This window comes from Castor canadensis, chromosome 2 (genome assembly GCF_047511655.1).
Source record: "Castor canadensis chromosome 2, mCasCan1.hap1v2, whole genome shotgun sequence".
In the NCBI taxonomy this organism is placed as follows: Eukaryota; Metazoa; Chordata; class Mammalia; order Rodentia; family Castoridae; genus Castor; species Castor canadensis.
The window spans coordinates 54093915-54114372 of NC_133387.1; positions in this window are offsets into that span (position 1 = coordinate 54093915).

Genomic DNA, 20458 nt, shown 5'->3' on the forward strand with positions numbered 1-20458 from the left:
TGAGAGGGATGAGCAAGAGAGGAGATTATAGCCAAGTAACATGGAGGTTAAGTAGGAAACAGGGGCAGTAAAAATGGAAGATCATTGGTTGATTAATTCTTCCTCTTTAATTCTGAAAAGGACACCTCAGGTGGTATGCAATACATTCCTGAATAATTCCAAGGGGTCCTATACTCAGCCCCAAGACCAAAACAGTGAAGGCCTGGATAGAGCCATCGTGAACAAACAGGTGGAATCTCAGCCTCTCATTCATTGTGTGACTTTGCTCAAATCACAATACTGCTATCTAAATTTTTCTCTCTTATCTGCAATTAAATGTAATACCTTCCTCATATGATCCTGGAAAGTTTATGAAAACATGTGTAGACTTGAAAATCTCCAAGAAAAAGCATAAACACTACAATTAATTTAACTCTAAAATGTTCTCTTTTTTTGAGATAGTATCTTGCTGTGTAGCCCAGGCTGTCCTTGAACTCAAAATCTTCCTGCCTCTCCCTCCCAAGCACTCTAAAATGCTTTTCTATTTCAATTTTTTACAGATGTGTGCTCCTCACATGGTTTATATAAAAATACATGTATTCTTATCATTTATATAAATATTAGCAACATCAATTGTTTCAATTGCCTTTCTTCTACATTTTTTTCATTTCTACCAGCTTAACACCTTTCTGATGTTGCGATGCAAAAAACTGAATGCTGAATTTAGAACAAATATAGTAGTCTCCTGGCAGATTTTTTATATTAAAAACAAAGTAAACATGTTTTTGAAGCTCTATTACATACAGTACAATTCAATATTCAATTTAATCTGAAAAACAATGCTATGGGTGTGCTATTACTATCAGACTCATTTTATAATCATGAAAGTGAGCTGATACATTATGTAATTTACCCAAAGATACATAGATTGTGACTGGTGAGGCCAGATATGAGCACAGTTATGCATGATTTCAGATCACATGCTCTTACATGTAATTCTAGCTCAATAAACTTCTAACTGTATGAAAAATACAAAGTACACACTGTGTACTTTGAACAAGTTCACCCCGTCTAGTATATTCCTTTACCCCTTCCTGCTTCTCCCCTTCCAAAAAAGTGTTTGGCAGGCTTCATTCTGCTATACATATGTGTGCATTTACATACACACGCACACATATATATAATCATACTTTTGATGCTCTTCACCCCCCCGGTATCTTCTCCTTTCCCCCTTCCCCCACCCTGATCCTTTGGAAACAGAACCCTCACTATGTCACCCAGGCTGGCCTGGAACTTGAGGTATACCTCCCACAGCTTCCTGAGTGCTGGGATCACGGGTGTGTGCCACACCTGGCCAAAAGAGAAGTACTCTCAAAAAGAAATTTTAAAAAGTTCTCACTACTAGTGATACAGAAAACTATAGGATTATTTGCTAGAGGGACTTCACTGAGGAAAGTAAATCCAAGTTTTGGTAAAAGTATTTTCAGTGCTTAGCACTGAGTCTCAAAGAAGAAATGATCAGTGAAAGTGCATCACATGAGGGAAGAGAGGAGTGGAAACATGAGCTCCTCCTGTGTGAGTGATCGGGAATGTTTTCATCAACTGAATTTCATTTTGGTTTTGTTTTCATCGTTATTTCTAAAGGATGTTTAATGTCCTCTCATGTAAGACTCTGCATCATAGACGATCTAGTAAATGAGGAGGAGAAAATGTCACAGTCGGAGTCAGCAACTTTTTGATAGTTGCAGTCAAATTGTGACGTGTTTTTAGTTTCCAGAGATGAAGCTAGGGTGGATGGGGTAGCTAGCTAAGTATAGTATTTCATGGCAATTTACAAGTGTTTGTATAGTGCATAAAATTCTTGAAAACCAGAGCTCCTTTTGTGAAACAATGAGTTTCCCCTAGTGAAAGCATTCATATGTCTATCAATTTTTAAATAGTTTGCTCCAGGAATAATATAATTACATTTTTATTACAAAGTGTACTAAAAGTGGATTCTAGTTGGACATGGTGGTATATACCAGTACTCCCAGCAAAGTTAGCAGGACCCTATCTCCAAAATAAAATAAAAATAAAAGTTTGGGGAACGTAGTTCCAGTAGAAGAGTGTTTGTCTAGTAAGCATAACACCCTGGGATCAATCCCTGGTACCATTAAAAAAAGAGAGAGAGAGAAAAGTGACAAAAAATTAAGGGGCTGGGCACAGTGGCTCATGTCTATAATCCCAGCTACTTGACAGGCAGAGATTAGAAAGATCACAGGTTCAAAGACAGCCTGAACAAAACGACAAATATGCCAGGTGTGGTGGTGCACACTTGTCATCCCAGCTACATGGGAGGGCCTTGATTCAAGGCTAGCCCAGGCAAAAATTTGAGTCCCTATCCAAAAAAATAACTAAGTCAAAAAAAGACTGGAAGTGATGTGACTCAAGTGGTAGACTGATTGCCTAGCGAGCAGGAGGCCCCGAATTCCAACCTCAGTACTGAAATGGAAAGAAGGAAGAAAGGAAGGAAGGAAGAAAGGAGGGCGGGAGGGAGGAAAATACTGGGTAGTTAAGTTTCCTCAGTTATATTCATTTTATAAAACTAGAATTTTCTTAGGAAAAGTGTATATAAAACCATCATTTTGCTATAGCCCCCATCTATGCCAAGAAGATATATTTTTCACTCATGATAGAAGTTGCTTGGAGCAAATTATCCCACAAATGGTCACAAAAGGAAGTGGATGGGGCAAGTGGGTATTTAAAGCACTCTGCTGTTTAATTGACCCTACATGTAGACAATCATCTGCATCCTACAGCAGACATAGTGTCCCATTCCTCTGAAACAATGTACAGGCCAACTGTGTCAGCAAACTTTCACACTGCAGTGTTGACATCAGTGAAAAGAACATTTCACTGAGTCAGCCTGAGAGCAGAGAACCCTGCTTTAAGACTAACCACATCATTAAAATTATCAGCCTTGGAGGAGCTCTCTAGCTCAAAATAAATGCTCTTGGCTCAAAACCCTCCACACTCATTCTTATCAAAGGCAAGGGTGCTTCTCTCAGGAAGTTGTGCTGTGAGCAGAGAAGTATCTTTTCAGCATATCCTTGGATTAAATCAGCACATCAGAGCAGGCAGCCCAGAGAGCCATAAGGCATTTGTTTGCCATCCTCATCACATTCTCCCCCAGATATATCCCTAGTGAGGCCACAGAACCCCCACAGAACTGCTTTTGCAGTCAGCGTGCAGTGCAAATGGAGTCTATGTCATTAAAAAAGAGGACACTCTCATTTCTTATCAGTTCCTAGACTGCTGGGATATCTCTTGTCTTAAAAAAATAAAAAACAGCATAAACTTATGAACACGAAGGACAGTTTTCCAAGTCCAGTGTGAAATCTCAGGTCAGGCCAAAGAATCAGCTCTCAAGTTAGCAAAGCACCCCTGAGACAGGAGTAACTTATATGTTGCTTTGCATGTAACAGTGCAAGTATTCAGTGTATTCTTCAGGTCTGCAAAATGTGCAGTCAAGTACACTAAAGAATGATGAGATGTAGAATTGAAGCAAAACTCAGCCTCCTGTCATTATTCCAGTCTTCATGAATTAAAGGTTTCCGGTGGTTCTTTGTTGACGGGTGTGAGATACAATTAATATTCTAAGAAGGTAGAGTGAAGTTGGTTTTTACCTAATGAAAAACTGGTGTAAAATTATCTTATATCACTGTCAGGAAACTTAAATAATTTAAAGTGCTTTTCTGTAGCCAATCAGTAACTCACATAAAAGAAGGAAGCATTCTGCCAAAGACTACCAAAGGGGAAAAAAATGGTACCTGCAAAGTATTGAATGACTTCTGGATGAATGCCTACTGAAGGAAGCATAGAAAAGTACTAATGTTATAGTAGGGTCCAGAAAGAAAAGAAGGAACGTTCAAGAAAGTCACCTGTTGGATAAAATCCAGACTCTTAATCCTCAAACTCAAAAGGAAAACAAAAGTCTTAACACCATCTCAACATGAACTGAACCATCCAATAAGACTGTGGCACTTGTGTACTTGGAATAACATCAAGTCACCTGCTGGGACAATTGGATTATATTCTGCAGAGAACAGACAACTGAAATAGGACAGTGATTCTCTAGAACAGAAGAAAAGCCTAACTTCTCAAAAGAAAAGGCCAATAAGCACATAACTGATGTGCAGCTAGAGAATGGGATGTACAAAATGGCTAGAACTGTGTGCCCAATTATTTCACTGGTATTTTGTGGCTTTCTTGTAACCCACTATTCTGAGGGCAGCAAACACAGGGCAAAGCATTTTACAGATAGATGATAATGGCTTTCAGTGTTTCTCAAATTGGCTCAAAGCCCATACTGTGCAAATTGCTAAAAGCCTACATGTATTTCTGAACCTCTTGCAGGCCCTGAGATTGTGTGCTGGTAATAATTGCACAGACCGGATAATTAACTTCTGACATAAAAAGGAATGAAAGTAAGAAAAGAAAATGCAGACCTTATCAACTTTTACTTTAAGCAAGGGCACGCAAAGATGACAAAAAAAAAAAAAACCCTGGGGCATTCATTTGGAAAAAAAAAAATCACTATAGCCTATCTCTCTAATATTTTCCTATAAGAAGAGGAAGAAGTTTCTCCATGTTCACCTGATTATTCTTTTCTGATATTTCTGGGTTTTACAGTCTTATTTGTCTTAACTTTTGTTAGAACAATCTTGCCTTGTCAGTGTTAAGATTCCTAAAGGAAGCATTAGGCCTTTGGCACCCAGGAAAATAGAGTGTTAACACTCCCACTGGAAGAGAAGAATTGACTTCTGCCTGCAGTACACAGAGTATCTGAAATCAAGCTCCCTGCTTAATGCAGTGTTGAGGAGCTGTTGCTTCCATGAAAAAAGAATGAGAAAAGCCAGAGGATAGAACAAGAATGTATACCATCTGTCCAACAATCCAGAGGGATGAGGATAAAAAGTAGCTCATGAGACATCAAACCTCAGGCATTCAGGATCTACACTAATTATGTGGTAAGGGGCCCTGAAGACAACCAATGAAAATGTTAAGTTTCTGGCAGAAGTATCTATGAAGCTATCGTCAGATATTTGCATAGCCAGCAATCCAGGAGATTCCTTTGGGAGAAAAGTAGCCCGGCTGAAGGGAAACTCATAAATAAAAATTTTAAATCACCTGAGGAAAGGAAGTGCCTGGAGGGACATAACAAGTTCTGAAAGCAGGTGAGTTGATCTCTGTGAGTTGAAAAAGACTATGTGATAAATCTTTTAGGATTATTAAAAGGCTAGAAAAATAACTAGAACTATAACAAATGACCAGAACACTGTGAAGAAAGCTCTGGTTGAGTTTTAGTAACTAAATAAACTTTTGCAAATGTAAAAATATAGTTATAATTAAAAATTCCAATAGGTGATAATAACTTTCATTGTAGATTAAGAAATATATATTTCTGTAAATAAAAATAATAACCAGATATAAAACAGAAAGGAATATGAGACCCCATGTAAAATAGATTCAAATAATTTTCTTTATACCTATCAAATTAGAAATTATTGCCAATGACAAATCCACAATTTAGTAAGGGTCTAGCAGGAAAGAGCAAGTTTATACATAATAGGCAATAATATAAATTTTACACTCTTTGAAGTAATTTTGGCAAGATTTTTAATGCTTACTAAACTCTCATCAATTAGAGTTCTGAAAAAAAAAGATACATATATCAATTAAGAATTAGCCAGGGACAGTGGCTCAATCCTGTAATCCCAGCTACTCAAGAAATGGAGCTCAGCACATGATAAAAGCGAGAGCACACAAGGGAGGGGTGAGGATAGGTAAGACACCTAAAAAACTAGCTAGCATTTGTTGCCCTTAATGCAGAGAAACTAAAGCAGATACCTTAAAGCAACTGAGGCCAATAGGAAAAGGGGACCAGGAACTAGAGAAAAGGTTAGATCAAAAAGAATTAACCTAGAAGGTAACACCCATGCACAGGAAATCAATGTGAGTCAATGCCCTGTATAGCTATCCTTATCTCAACCAGCAAAACCCCTTGTTCCTTCCTATTATTGCTTATACTCTCTCTACAACAAAATTAGAGATAAGGGCAAAATAGTTTCTGCTGGGTATTGAGGGGGGGAGCGGGAGGGGGTGAAGTGGGTGGTAAGGGAGGGGGTGGGGGCAGGGGGGAGAAATGAACCAAGCCTTGTATGCACATATGAATAATAAAAGAAAAATGAAAAAAAAAAAAAAAAAGAAATTGAGGAAAATCTAACTAAATAAATAACACAGGGCACATGGAAAAAAAAAAAAAGAAATGGAGCTCAGAAGGACTGCAGTTCAAGGCCAGCCCAGCACAAAGTTCATGAGACCTCATCTCAACCAATGGTTGGGTGCAATGGTACTCACCTGTCATCTCTGTCATTCCCAGACACTTGGGGAGGAACAAATAGGAAGAGCATGGTCCAGGCTAACCTGGGCATTAAGTGAGATCCTATCTAAAAATACTCAACACAAAAAGGGATGATGGATTGATTGGTCAAGAGGTAGAGCACCCTGCCTAGTAAAAGCAAGGCCCTGAGATCAAATCCCAGTAACGCCAAAAAAAAATTACTTGCAGGCATGTGAGGGAGGAATGGAAATTAGAAAGACTAAGGTCCATATTACAGATCAATTTTATCTATAACATTATTAAAAATAAAGGTAATGTAAAACAAATACAGCAATATGGTAACTTATTAAGTCTAGGTGGTAAGTATTTACACTATACTCTCTGCTTTGTTGTGTAATTTCCTTTCATTTCTATACTGTCGCACAAAATCACCTATGTAACTGATCAACACTTATTAATATATATCACATATAAATAATTTGCTCCAGGATAGCAAGAATTTATCTGAACATGTTTGACACAATGTTGAATATGGTATGGATATCTTTTAAATATCAAACAGCACTTAAACATTCAAGTATTAAGTTTAAGCAAAGAGAAGCTAATTGTTTTGCTTTGCTTTTCACATTTTTTATTATTGTTATACTGGGAGTACACAGTGACATTTACAAAAGTTCTTACAATATATCACACTTGAATTCACCCCCCCATCATTCTCCTTTTTTTTGTTTGTTTGTTTTTTGTTTTTTTGTATTTTTGCTCTACTTATTTTTTTTTATTGTTTTATTATTCATATGTGCATACAAGGCTTGGGTCATTTCTCCCCCCTGCCCCCACCCCCTCCCTTACCACCCACTCCGCCCCCTCCCTCTCCCCCCCACCCCCTCAATACCTGGCAGAAACTATTTTGCCCTTATCTCTAATTTTGTTGAAGAGAGCGTATAAGCAATAATAGGAAGGAACAAGGGTTTTTGCTAGTTGAGATAAGGATAGCTATACAGGGAGTTGACTCACATTAATTTCCTGTGCATGTGTGTTACCTTCTAGGTTAATTCTTTTTGATCTAACCTTTTCTCTAGTTCCTGGTCCCCTTTTCCTATTGGACTCAGTTGCTTTTAAGGTATCTGCTTTAGTTTCTCTGCGTTAAGGGCAACAAATGCTAGCTAGTTTTTTAGGTGTCTTACCTATCCTCACCCCTCCCTTGTGTGCTCTCACTTTTATCATGTGCTCAAAGTCCAATCCCCTTGTTGTGTTTGCCCTTGATCTAATGTCCACATATGAGGGAGAACATACGATTTTTGGTTTTTTGAGCCAGGCTAACCTCACTCAGAATCCCATCATTCTCCTTTATCCTCCCTCCTCCCATTCCTGGAATAGTTTCAACAGGTATCATTTTTCCATTTTCATACATGTGTACACAATACTTGCACAATATTCACCCTCCTATACCCTATCCCCACATCCTCCCCCCTCCCACTGTTACCAAACCCCCAAGACAAGGACCCATTCTGCCCTCCTGTTCTCCATTTTTTAAATGACATTTTTGTTGTTTAAGATAGATATACAGATAAAGAGAAACTAATTAACTTGAAATTTGTAAGATTAGAGATGAGCTAATGACAGATCCAAACACTGTGAATATCACCACCAGGAGGATTTCTATGACTTCCTAGGTCCAATCTCAACTCCATAAAATCTGATAATGCAAGAGGAAAGTTAGGCAAAGATATTTAAAATTAGAAAATCCTATTCCAAACTCTGAGGTTCAGTGGTGTAAGGTCTAGAGCCATGCTTCTTCAAGCCCAGAAAAGCCACCTATTTCCAGCATTGCAAATATCTTGGTCCTGCCCCAGATATTTCTATTTTGTACCTTATGTGCTGGGTCACTGGGACTCTGCATCTTAACAAGAACCTCCAAGTACTATCACATAAGGTTTTAAAAACTTGTATAAACCACTGATTTTTTTTCCTTCTCACTCAGAACTATGTTCAAGTTATAGCTGGAAGGATGCAGGCTAAGTGTAAGGTAAGAACCGATTAAATGCCAAAAGGTTCTTCCAAAGGAGATTGTAAAATCTACTGTTCTGGATATGCTAAAAAGTACATGCCTGCCTGATAGCAAAAGACTAAGCTAATGACCTCTGAAAGCTTTCGTAGCCTGATGATTTTAGATATAATTAAATGCCCAAAGGTAAAACAGAATAAGAAATTGAATAGGGTTTTGGATGATAAGTTAATAATACAATAATGAACTAGGCAGAGACAATTTTGGTACACCTTTTTGAAGCTGTGCAGTGAATTTTCAAAAACTTTAAGGCTGAAGAAGTATGTGAGAGCAAGTGTGTTACTTAGCCATCTTTAGCAAACCTACTGCCTCATACGTGAGCAGAGCATGTGCCTTACATGTCAGTTACACAACTTGCCCTGGCTTACACATGATTTTGACAAACCATCACCAGGATTTCAGACAAAATACACATACACACACATTCAGCACTTTCTCAACACAATTTCTATCCAAATAAATTTAAAATGGACTAAAATTGAGATAAGAATATCATTTAATTTTCATCAAGCTTAGAACCAAATTTTTTGCAGCTCTGACGTCACTATATTAACAGGGTTGTCACTTTCAAGAAGCCCCTTATCCCTTTTTAAAATTTACAGCATCCATGAGTACGATGTACACACAAACACACACACACCAGGAAGCATGCCTTTTGAAAAAGAAAATCAGTTGCATTGTACAGAAAGAACCAACTGCATGAAACTTCCAAACCAGCAGTTCATCATTTCAGAGACTGCAGACACAAGTAAATTAAGTCATAAAGGAGAGAAAAGTAGAGTTAGAAGCTCTGGGTTTAAATTTAAATTCTAACCTTTACCAAATGAACAATTCATGCTCTGTGTGTGTTTGTGGCGTGTGCATGTACACACATGGAAGCTTTAAAATGCATTTGAAACAATATTATTTTCAAGAATAAGTGGGGGTAATCTAACATAAGAGGCAGGAAATGAAATAAAATCACTATAAAATCAGTACTCTAATAAAATGTCTTCACTTTAACACATTACCATAGGCCACAAATTTGGCTCTAAACTTTCTGAAAGTCAAGACAAGTGCAAAAGCATGATTGGTTGCACAATTTACAGCGCTCATAAGAATAAAGCAAAGGTTTTCATGAGAAGTTTAAATATTACTGGTACTGAATCCAGGGGAAAAAATCCTATTGGGTTTTTATAATGCAGTGAATAACATCCTCCAAATAGCTTTAGAATAAATGCAAGAATAAGTTTCCTATCATGCAATTCATGTACCTCAACATAAGCCAAAAGCACAATGTTTCAAAAGCACAGTACTGTAAGACCAGATTTGTAGAAGAGACTAAATGATATGTTAGGTACACAATCCCCTGATACGGGCTTAATGAACCTCAAGTAGAGGTCACACAGATGGATAGGAAATGGGAGGGAAAATGTATTTTCACTGTTCCATGGAGTTTTGGGGGAGACTTTTTCCCATGTGAATTCTGGAGGATTTCAAGAAAGAATCAGTTCATGCTTATGTGTATTTAAAAGATCTTGCTCTGCCTGCCTGAGATTCCCACTGAAAAACAGCCACTCCTTTGGCCATTTTCCTGTCTCTACCACTTCAGTCCTCAGCTCTGCCTGCCTGTGTGTCCCCTGTACCCCCATGAGTTTGTAACTGCTGTCCCAAAGGAATGAGTCAATTCCAGCATGTACCTCAATATTTGTCTCACAGCATTGAACAGCAGCAAAATTCTCTGTGTGTTCTTGAGAAAAAGAGTTCATCCTCTCTGAGTCTCCATTTCCTCATCTAAAGGAGATAATAATTATCATCTCACAGAGTTACTGTGGGGATTAAATGAAATGTTTTCAAAAACACTTAACTGCTAATTATTATTCAAATGAACCATATTATTACTGGAAATTATCCACAATGCTAATTTAATTTATCTTAATCATAATGGGTTTTTAGGAACATTTTCTTCACAGGGCTACTTCTGTCTTTTTCATGAATTTAAACCTATTAGAATGGACATTTCTCATATAACACTTCAAATTCTCTTGATCTGACCTCTTTTTACAACCGCTGCTACAATGACAAGTTTAATGGGAGCTCAACCAGTTTAGTAATGGTGCCACTGGACAGCCCTTTGCCTGGGGTTCATAAGACATACCTCTTTCTTGGGGCCCAGGATTCCACCAATTTGCAGCATAGAATGCAATCAGAAACCAGCTTGTCACTCATCATGCACATCTTGGAAGTTAATGCCCCCAGGAGCACCCTTAACAAACAGGTAAATAAGAGCTAATGGCTAAACAAGTACCCCTTTTGTCCTGTGGACAGACATTTGTGAAACACATTTTATAAAATTCTTCTGAACATCCCAGCAAAAATCAAACAACAAGACTAGAGGTGTAGCTCAAGCAGTAGAGGAGCTGCTGTGCAAGCACAAAGCCCTGAGTTCAAACACCAGTCCATAAAAAAAAAAAAAAAGAAAAGGAAGAAAGAGTTAAGTACTAGTACTCATACCCACAGTCACCCCAATTGCAGATCATCCTTTTGCCTTTCCCCCTTTCCTTGGCTGAGGATGCCTGTCCCTCACTCCTTTGCCATAAGATCACTTTCAAATGAACCATCTGTTTATAAACTTTGTCTCTATCTTCACTGCAGCAAAGCACAAGTTTAGATACTTTCCAAAACATAGGTAGAAATTACCCTTCCAAAGACCCCTCAAAAAAGTGAAAAGTAACCCACAGAATGGATGAAAATTTTTCAAATCATATTTCTAATAAGGGATTTTTATTTAGGAATATATAAAAAGTCTTATCAGTCAAGTATAAAAAGCAAAATAACACTAGACATTTTTCCTAAAAAGATACATAAATTAGCAGTCAGCACATGAAAAGATGTTCAATATTGTCAGTCACCAAGGAAATACTCTCACACACTGCTGCTGAGAATACAAAATGGTACAGCCACTTTGGAAACCGTCTGGCACTTTCTCAAAGTTTAAAAATAAAGTTTCCACAGGCACCAAAACACAGTTAGATAGAAGGAATAATTTTAGTGTTTTGCAGCACAGTGGTATGGCTATAGTTCACAATAACTTGTTACATATTTTACAAAGATCTGAAGAGAAAAGCACAAAGGATCCAGACATAAAGGAATGATCAGGAGCAGGAAATGCTAGTCACCCTGTTGTGATCAGGGATGTGCACGCATGTGTTGAACCCCATTAACATGTTTAATCCATACATGTTAATTAAAAATAAATTTTAAAATTTAAAACAAAATGAAATTGCATATAATCCAATAATTCTACATACATATCCAAGACATATAAACATTTTCTTACAAAAACTTGAACACAATGACCATGGAAATATTAATAATAGCCAAAAAGTGGGAAAAAAAACCCAAAATACCTATCAACTAGGCATTTTGCCTATCCATAAAATGAAATATTATCCATTATTAGAGCAAAATGCAATAGTAACACATGCTACAACACGGATGAACCTTGAAACATTACATTAAGTGAAAGAAGCCAACCACAAAAGACCATATATTGCTGAATTCATCTATGTGAAATATTCATATAGGTGACTGCCAAAGTGTTGGTGGGAATGGAGGAGTTGGTGGGCACGGTTAAGGGCTACCCTTTCCTGTTGGGGTAATGAGAGAATTCCAAATTTGATTGTGGTGATGGAAGCACAACTCTATAAACAGTAAAAGCCACTGAAATGTATTCTTGAAATGGGTGAACCACATGGTATGTAAATCATGTCAGTAAAGCTATTTCAAATAAAAATAATCATAATTTTAACCTACCACAGACTATAAGTTGTTATTACAAAACACCACTGAACTCTCCACTTGCCTATTTCCTCACTTGCTGAGAAAATTTCAACTTCTTTAAAAAGTAAGATTGAGAGCAGAAGAGGTTTCTGCTACCTCTACCTTTCTGGCTTTTTCGTAATCTGCTATTTCTGCTACCTCATATACAAAACATCTGAAATTACGACACAAGCTGTCCACAATCCTAGTTGTCCTTCATAATAGCTAAACTAAAGGACAGTCACATCTTCTCACCCAAGCCCCTACTGTACCTACTCTCACTATGACCGTCCTCCCCTCCCACATCCCCTTAACTAAATTTATCCTACATTCTCACAACCTTGTGATTAAATTCAGGCCCATAAGATTTTAAGGCTATTTCAATTGAGACTGAACCTGTGGAAGTGAGAAATAAGGTAGGCTATCACACAAATTCTGAATCAAAAAATAAGATGGCTAGTGGGCATCTCCATTTAGTCAACAACGGAATAATGTGGGAAGAAACCACATGGAAGGGGTGATAAAAAGTTCATCCTGTTGGTTTCACTATGCATCACTCTATATGACTAATGGCTTGGATTCCAATTAACATCTCATTCTTGAGAAAAAGAATCAATGAATGTCCATGTCCTTCTGAAAAAAAAATTTTATCATGTTCCAGCATAACAACAGAAATTTCTGACATTTACTTTTATCAAGTCCAAATCTTCTGTATTTCCATCAATGAGTATTCTTAGTCCTGGGCTGGAAGAAAGTTATACTAAAAAAATATTGTCATGGTAACAAAAGTAGATGTATTCCTGCAGTCTTAGTTCTTGATTAAATGAGTAGCCATATTTTTCAGACAGTCTAAATTTCTCAGTTTTAATATAAGGAAATGTTGTCTAGACAGTGAATCCCATATACCCAATGAGCAGAAATAAGCTGACTTAGTGCTTAGTGTCAGCACTGTGAGAAATGGAAACCTGATCTAAGAGAGATGGTTCAAGAATTAAGATAAGTTTCATTGAATGACACTAGTTATTTCTACTTTTATCCCTAATTTTTGCATTCCCTTTTATCCTAGGCCTTAGGCCAAACCTGCTGGGAAACTGGAAGAGTAGGAAACAAAACTTGCTTTTCATAATCTCTTTTCAAGCTGTGCAAGGAGTTATTACAATTTTAGTTCAGAAATAGTCTGACTTTGACTGCAGGAAGAAGACCTAGTTCTTACTGCCTCCTTTAAAATCTCAGGCAAAGACTTATGAAGGAAGGAAGGTGTTTAACTGTTCAACTTTTCCAAAATTTTTTAAAGACCATATTATAATCCACCCTATCAGAATATGATGCTTATGTTATATGCACTATAAACAGATGCAAAGATAGAAGTTATAAATCAAAATAGTAAGATGGAATAAATAATATTAGATCATTATTTTACCTATTAATTGTACCAGAACGTTTTTCTTCTTATTAACAATAATAACAATGCATTAGTGAGCTAAGTTAGGAGTAGCATAATCTCTTCATACCACAGCTAAATAGACCTCATGCAAGTAATATGAAAAGTATCTACTGTTTTATAGCTGTTCCATTTTCTTCTGATTATCTTCAATTGACAATTTATTTCCTAATGTTTTTTGGGGGGTGCTGAGGATTGCCCCCAGGGTCTTATGCATTCTGGGCAAGTGCTGTACCACTGATCTAGGTCCCAGACATTTCTTAAAATAATTTTAAGTCATTTAGTCATTTTTTGAAGATTAGTTTTGTTAAAATTAGCAAATATTATCTATAACTCTTCTTAACCTGCAAAGCAAAACACTCACCTGCTGCAATACACTAAAAACAACTCATGAATGGAAGACAAACACCAGTCCTACATGCTGAAGAATTTCCATCCAGATACATGATTGTTCAACAAACCAAATCAATGTGCCAGTCAATCCCATAATTTAATGTCTTAATCTCTCTATTATTAGGATATTATTAGACTTTAAAGGAAACATTCTAACCTTTTCCTCCTCTATGTTAGTGGGTTATCTTGTGCACATTGTAATATACTTACCTCATTTGAAGGCCTCTGCTGTAAAGGTCAGTCTAGCTGTAAAGGAGCAGCTCTTTGATTATATCAAATCCTGGGAATAAACATACACATGTCATTAGAAGTGGTTTTTGCTGCATGCTACAGAGAGCTCAAAGTAGAAAGGATTAAGCAAAATAGAAGCTTATTTCCTTCTCACATAAACAAAGTTTGGATATTAAATATGAAGTATATGAATATTTGAGTTTGCATAGCTGGTTCTTGCACCAGCCTTAGGTATTTCTACACTAAAACAAGTAGCTTAAAAATTAGAATATACAATATATTTAATAATAGCTTACATTTGTATACTTTTCTGGACCAAGATTGATTGCTCTTTGATGTACAATAGAATTGCATTTAAAATTGAGTGTAAAACTTGGGGATTAATATTGGAAACATGAGAAAAGAAAGTCAAAGCAAAAACTAATAAACTATTCTCAATAATTTATACTGACAATCCATTCTTATAACTCTATCCTGGAATTGTAGACTTGCTCATTAAAGATAGTAAAATAAAATAGGAAGAACAAACTTGGCAATCCATGTCTTTTCCTTCTGTTTTGCTCTTCTATTATTTTCACATAGGCTTTTCCTTCATAGTTCAGGATGAATGCTTGACTTTCAGACATCACATCTGTAATTCCAGTCAGCATTAAATGAAAATGCACACTTTTTATAGAAGTTTCATATACCACTTTGATAACATCAAAGTGAGTATTGGTAAGAATTACTCAGAAGTCCATATCTAGCTGTCAGGAAGAATCATGATTATAGTTTGCAAGAGGATAGCCAGAAGCCTCAGGCCACAACTCATAAAGATATATAAATATGCATATAGAGAAACGAGGGAGTTCTACTCTCTCAGCATCATCTTCTTACTCTACCACTGAAGTACCACTGCTCCATAAAAAATATTTGCCCTGAAAACACTATTGAGCCAAAACAGTCTGAACCAGAATACCTCCTCAAAAAGTATAATTCACAATCCAGGTAGGAAATGACCAAATTCCACCAGACATATTAATAATTATCCTGACTGCAGTATAGTTTGAGAACTATGGAATCTAATTGTAACAGATAACTTCTTTTCCAAAAATGACCTTATCTGTCTCCTAAGGGGAGTATAGAGCTTTGCTTTGATAAGAACTTTAGAAGTTTGTATATCAATTTTGCAAGTGGGAAACAGGTCAGAACTGAATTGTTGCATGAAATACAGGGCATACCTGAAATGAAGGAGGGCATAGGGTAGAACCCAGTAGGAAAGGAGAGGATGCAAAAAACAGCAGATATTGACGGGGAAATGAAAGACTTCATTGTTTAAAACGGATCTTTAAACTGTTTGCTGTGGGGTATGAAACATAAATCCCCTCCTTCCTTTACCATCCTTTAGTAAAATTTACTTGGCACACTCATGAATTTCTTGACTGACTTCTTGATGAGAAACTTCAAGTTCTGAATTTTGTGTCAAGTTGACTTTGGTCTGTTGTAGAACAGATTCTTGAAGCAGAAATTAAAGAATAAAGAAGAATCCACATCAAAATGACAAGAATAATGTGAAAATAAGAGTCCATCACATTCTCATTAAAGTCAAATTTAAATATGATTACACAAAAGTAATGGGGGATTATTCTTACCCTCCATATTCTCTCTAGTGAGCTTGAAATTAAATATAGATCTACTTACATGACTTGATATATTTTTGAATGCATTTCAAATTTACTTTGAATATTTTGCTTAAGGTCAGAGAGAGATTCACCACACTGTAAAATCTTTGGAGTTCAGGTAAATTAATGTAATGTGTTTTTAAAGAATTGAGTAGGAAACTTCCTATAAAAGAGCTGATTTAATTAAGCAGACCAGGAGGAAATGGGTACAGAGAAAATTATGCTGAATCAGGGAAGGGGAGGGAGCATGGCAAGACTGAATTAAGGACTTGAAGAGTGCAATAATTCATGTAGACACATGCTAAATTTTTTTTAATTTTTTATTCATTTATTCACATGTGCACACATTGTTTGGGCCATTCCTCCCCTCTTCCTCCCACCCCTGCCCTCTCCCCTGACCCCTCCTTGCTTCCAGGCAGAACCTGTTCTCCCCTTATCTCTAATTTTGTTCAAGAGAAGACATAAGCAATAATAAGAAAGAAAAAGCATTTTTGCTACTTGAGATAAGGATAGCTATACAGAGAGATTCCTAGCATTGCTTCCATGTACAAATGTGTTACAACCCAAGTTGATTCATCTCTAACTGATCTTTTCACTAGTTCCTGATCCCCTTCCCATACTGACCACTGTCAGTTGTTCCTTCCCTTTCTATTTCATGGAACAGTGTAAGAAGGGTTGGTATCAGTTCTGCTTTAAAGGTCTGATAGAATTCAGCTAAGAATCCATCAGGTACTGGATTTTTCTTTTGGGGGGAGACTCTTGCTTGCTGCTTCAATTTTATTTTGTGTTATAGATCTATTCAGGTGATCAATATCCTCTTGGTTCAATTTTGGATGATCATATGTATCTAGAAATCTGTCCATTTCTTCAAGATTTTCAAATTTATTAGACTATAGGTTCTCAAAGTAGTCTCTGATGATTTCCTGGATTTCTGTGGTATTTGTTGTTATCTCCCCTTTTTTACTGATTTTACTGATTTGGATTTTTTCTCTCCTCATTTTAGTCAGGTTTGCCAGGGGTCTGTCAATCTTATTTATTTTTTCAAAGAACCAGCACTTTGTTTGGTTGATTCTTTGTATGGTTTTTTTATTGTTGTTGTTTCTATTTCATGGATTTCAGTCCTTATTTTTATTATTTCTCTCCTTCTGCTTGTTTGGGGATTTGCTTGTTCTTGTTTTTCTAGGAGTTTGAGATGTAGCATTAGGTAATTGATTTGAGATCTTTCTGACCTTTTACTATATGCACTCATGGCTACAAACTTTCCTCTTAGGACTGCCTTTGCTGTGTCCCATAGGTTCTGGTATGTAGTGTTTTCATTTTCATTAACTTTCAGGAAACATTTAATTTCCTCTTTTATTTCATCAGTGACCCATTGATCATCGAGCAATGTGTTGTTCAGCTTCCAATTGTTTGCATGTTTTTTACTATTGTTTTTGTTGTTGAGTTCTAGTTTTAATGCAATATGATCAGGTAGAATGCATTGGATTATTTCTATTTTCTAATATTTGCTGAGGCTTGCTGTGTGCCCTAAGATATGATCAATTTTGAAGAAGGTTCCATGGTCTGCTGAGAAGAAAGTACATTGTGCTGAAGTTGGATGAAACATTCTGTAGACACTAGATAGGTCCATTTGATCTATAGTGTGATTTAGCACTAGAATTTCTTTACAGATTTTTTGTTTGGATGACCTATCTATTGGTGATAGGGGGATATCAAAGTCTCCCACTACCAATGTGTTGGAGTTTATATATGTTTTTAGGTCCTTCAGTGTATAATTGATGAAATTGGGTGCATTGACATGGGTGCTTATAGGTTGATAATTGTTATTTCCTTTTGGTGTATTTCTCCTTTTATTAGTATGGAATGTCCTTCTTTATCTCATTTGATCAATGTAAGTTTGAAGTCTACTTTGTCCAAGATAAGTATTGCTACTTCTGCCTGTTTTAGGGGGCCATTGGTTTGGTAACTCTTCTTGCAGTCTTCCACCCTCAGCCAGTGCTTGTTTCTGTCAATGAGATGGGTCTCCTGCAAGCAACAGATTGTTGGATCTTCCTTTTCAATCCAGTTTCCAAATGGTGTCTTTTGCTGAGGGAGTAAAGTCCATTAACATTCAGTGGTAGTATTGATAGGTATGTGGTGATTCCTGTCATTTAGTTGTTTTTATTGTTTAAGTGTTTGATTGTGTGCAGCTGAATCAATGTTACTCTCTGATTCCTTGTCTTCTCCTATGGTTTGGTGCTGCCTGTCCTCTCATGGTTTAGTTTGCTTTCATTTTCTGTTTGCAGAATTCCTTGAAGAATCTTTTGTAGTGGTGGCTTGGTGGTCACATATTGTTTTAGCTTCTGCTTATCATGGAAGACTTTTATTGCTCCATCTATTTTGAATGATTGTTTTGCTGGGTACAGTATCCTAGGGTTGAAGTTGTTTTCATTCAGTGCCTGGAATGCCTAACTCCATGCCCTTCTTGCTTTCAAGTTTTCTGTTTGAGAAATCTGCTGTGATTTTGATGGGTTTACCTTTGTATGCCATTTGTTTTTTCTCTCTTACAGCCTTCAATAATTCTTTCTCTATACTCTGTGTGTTATGTTTTAATGATAATATATCATGGGGTAGTTCTATTGTGGTCAAGTCTGTTTGGTGTTCTTAGCCTTCCTGTACCCAAATGAGTGTAGTTTTATATAGATTTAGGGGATTTTCTATTATTATTTTGTTGAATATATTATAAATTCCTTTTGCTTGCACCTCTTCTTCTTCAATGCCCATGATTCTCAGGTTTGATCTTTTGACGGAGTCCGTGAGTTCTTGCATTTTCTTTTCACAGTTCTTGAGTTGTTATCTAGTAGCTCTTCAGTTTTTCCTTTAATTTTCCATTTTGTCTTCTGCTTGTTCTAGTCTGCTGGAGTGGCCTTCCATTGTGTTTTGTGTTTCTGTTTTGGTCTTCCTTCTGAGGTTTTCCATGTCATGGGTTACTTCTTCTTTAATATTGTCTGTTTTTATCTTTAATTCATTTATCTCCCTATTTGTAGTGATCTTCTTTTCACTTTGGTGTTTATTTAGGGCTATTATGAGTTTATTTATTTTTTTCTTGTGTCTTCTTGTATTTTTTATTTTTGGTGTCTTGAAATTTCTTGAGTGCCTCTTGTACATTGTGGCTAACCATGTCTAGTATCATCTCCATTAAATTCTCAGTGATTACTGGCAGGATATCTTCTTAGTGTTCTTGTGGACATCGTTGGTTTCCTTGGCATCATTTATCTTTGTTTTTTGGAGTCCATAACTGGGTATCCATTTTCTTCATTTCCCTCTGAATTCTGTATTAAATTATTTTGGGGGAGGAATGGTTTCCATCCCTTTTTCTTCTTCCCATCATTCCTGCTGGTATTATGTAACTTTTCTTGATAGGCTAGTTGGTGGTTTCGGTGACCTGTTTTCATTCCCTTGGTTAAATTTTGTTTTGTGGCTATATTGGATTTTTAGCTAATTTTGTGTGTGCTGTTTCTGTCCCTGGTTTGGGTGTAATTTAGTATGAACTAACTCACAGTAATAAAGCAAAAAAACCAACAGAAAAACAAAACAAAAACATAAAAAACAACAACAACAAAAAAAAAAACCCAAAGAAATCAATGGGGAGAGATGAGCAAATAAACAAGAAAAAAACAAAAACTCCAGGTTCAGGATCAATTGAATTTCAGTCTTACTTTAAGTTCTGGTGTTACTCCTCCAGTATCCAGTCCTGGTGTTGGTATTTAAGCAGAAGCTCTGACTTAGTCTTGCCAAGTGGTTGTCCTGAGGGTAGTGTTTTTTTTTTTTTTTTCTTCTTCTGTCTTTCAGCAGCTGCTGCTTGGTCAGCCTCTCCTGCAGTAAAGTGTGGCAGCTCTGCAGTCTACTAGTTGTCCTGCTTTGGAGTTGGCTTATCTCTGTGCTTGTTTACTAGGGACTTGTGTCTTTGCCTTACCCCTGTTCCCTGGGGCAAGGGTATGGTCAGTGATCTGTCAGCCAGCTGCCCTAACAGCATGTTGTGATGGTTTGTTGCTTGCTCCTCAAAGCTGCAGAGCCCTGTGAGAGTGGGTGCCTGAGGTCTGAGCCCTGTAGTCTACATTCCTTCTCCAGAAGGTGCACTTTCAGCAAACCCCACCTCCTCCAGTGTGTGCTAGTTTTCAGTTCTGTTGTTTACTTAGTTTTTTTGTTGTTGTTTTTTTGGGTTTTTGGGTTTTTTTTTGCAGGGAGGGGATCAGTTTGCCCAGAGGGGTGTGCTGGTTTATCCCAGGAGTGGCTGAGGGATACTGTGTGATGCTTGACTCTCACCTGTTTGGTCTGCCAAAGGTCTCCCAAGCACATTCAGAGCTGGTGGCTGGCAGCAGCGGTGGCATGGGGGTGGTGGCCCGCCTGTTCTCTCAGTGTATTGTGGTGTGGAGAAACCTTCCATGGGCTAGGGGCTTAAGGTGCCAAAGTTTCAACTCTCCCTGTGCTTCACCTCTGCCAAGCATGGCTCCAGTGTCTCAGCA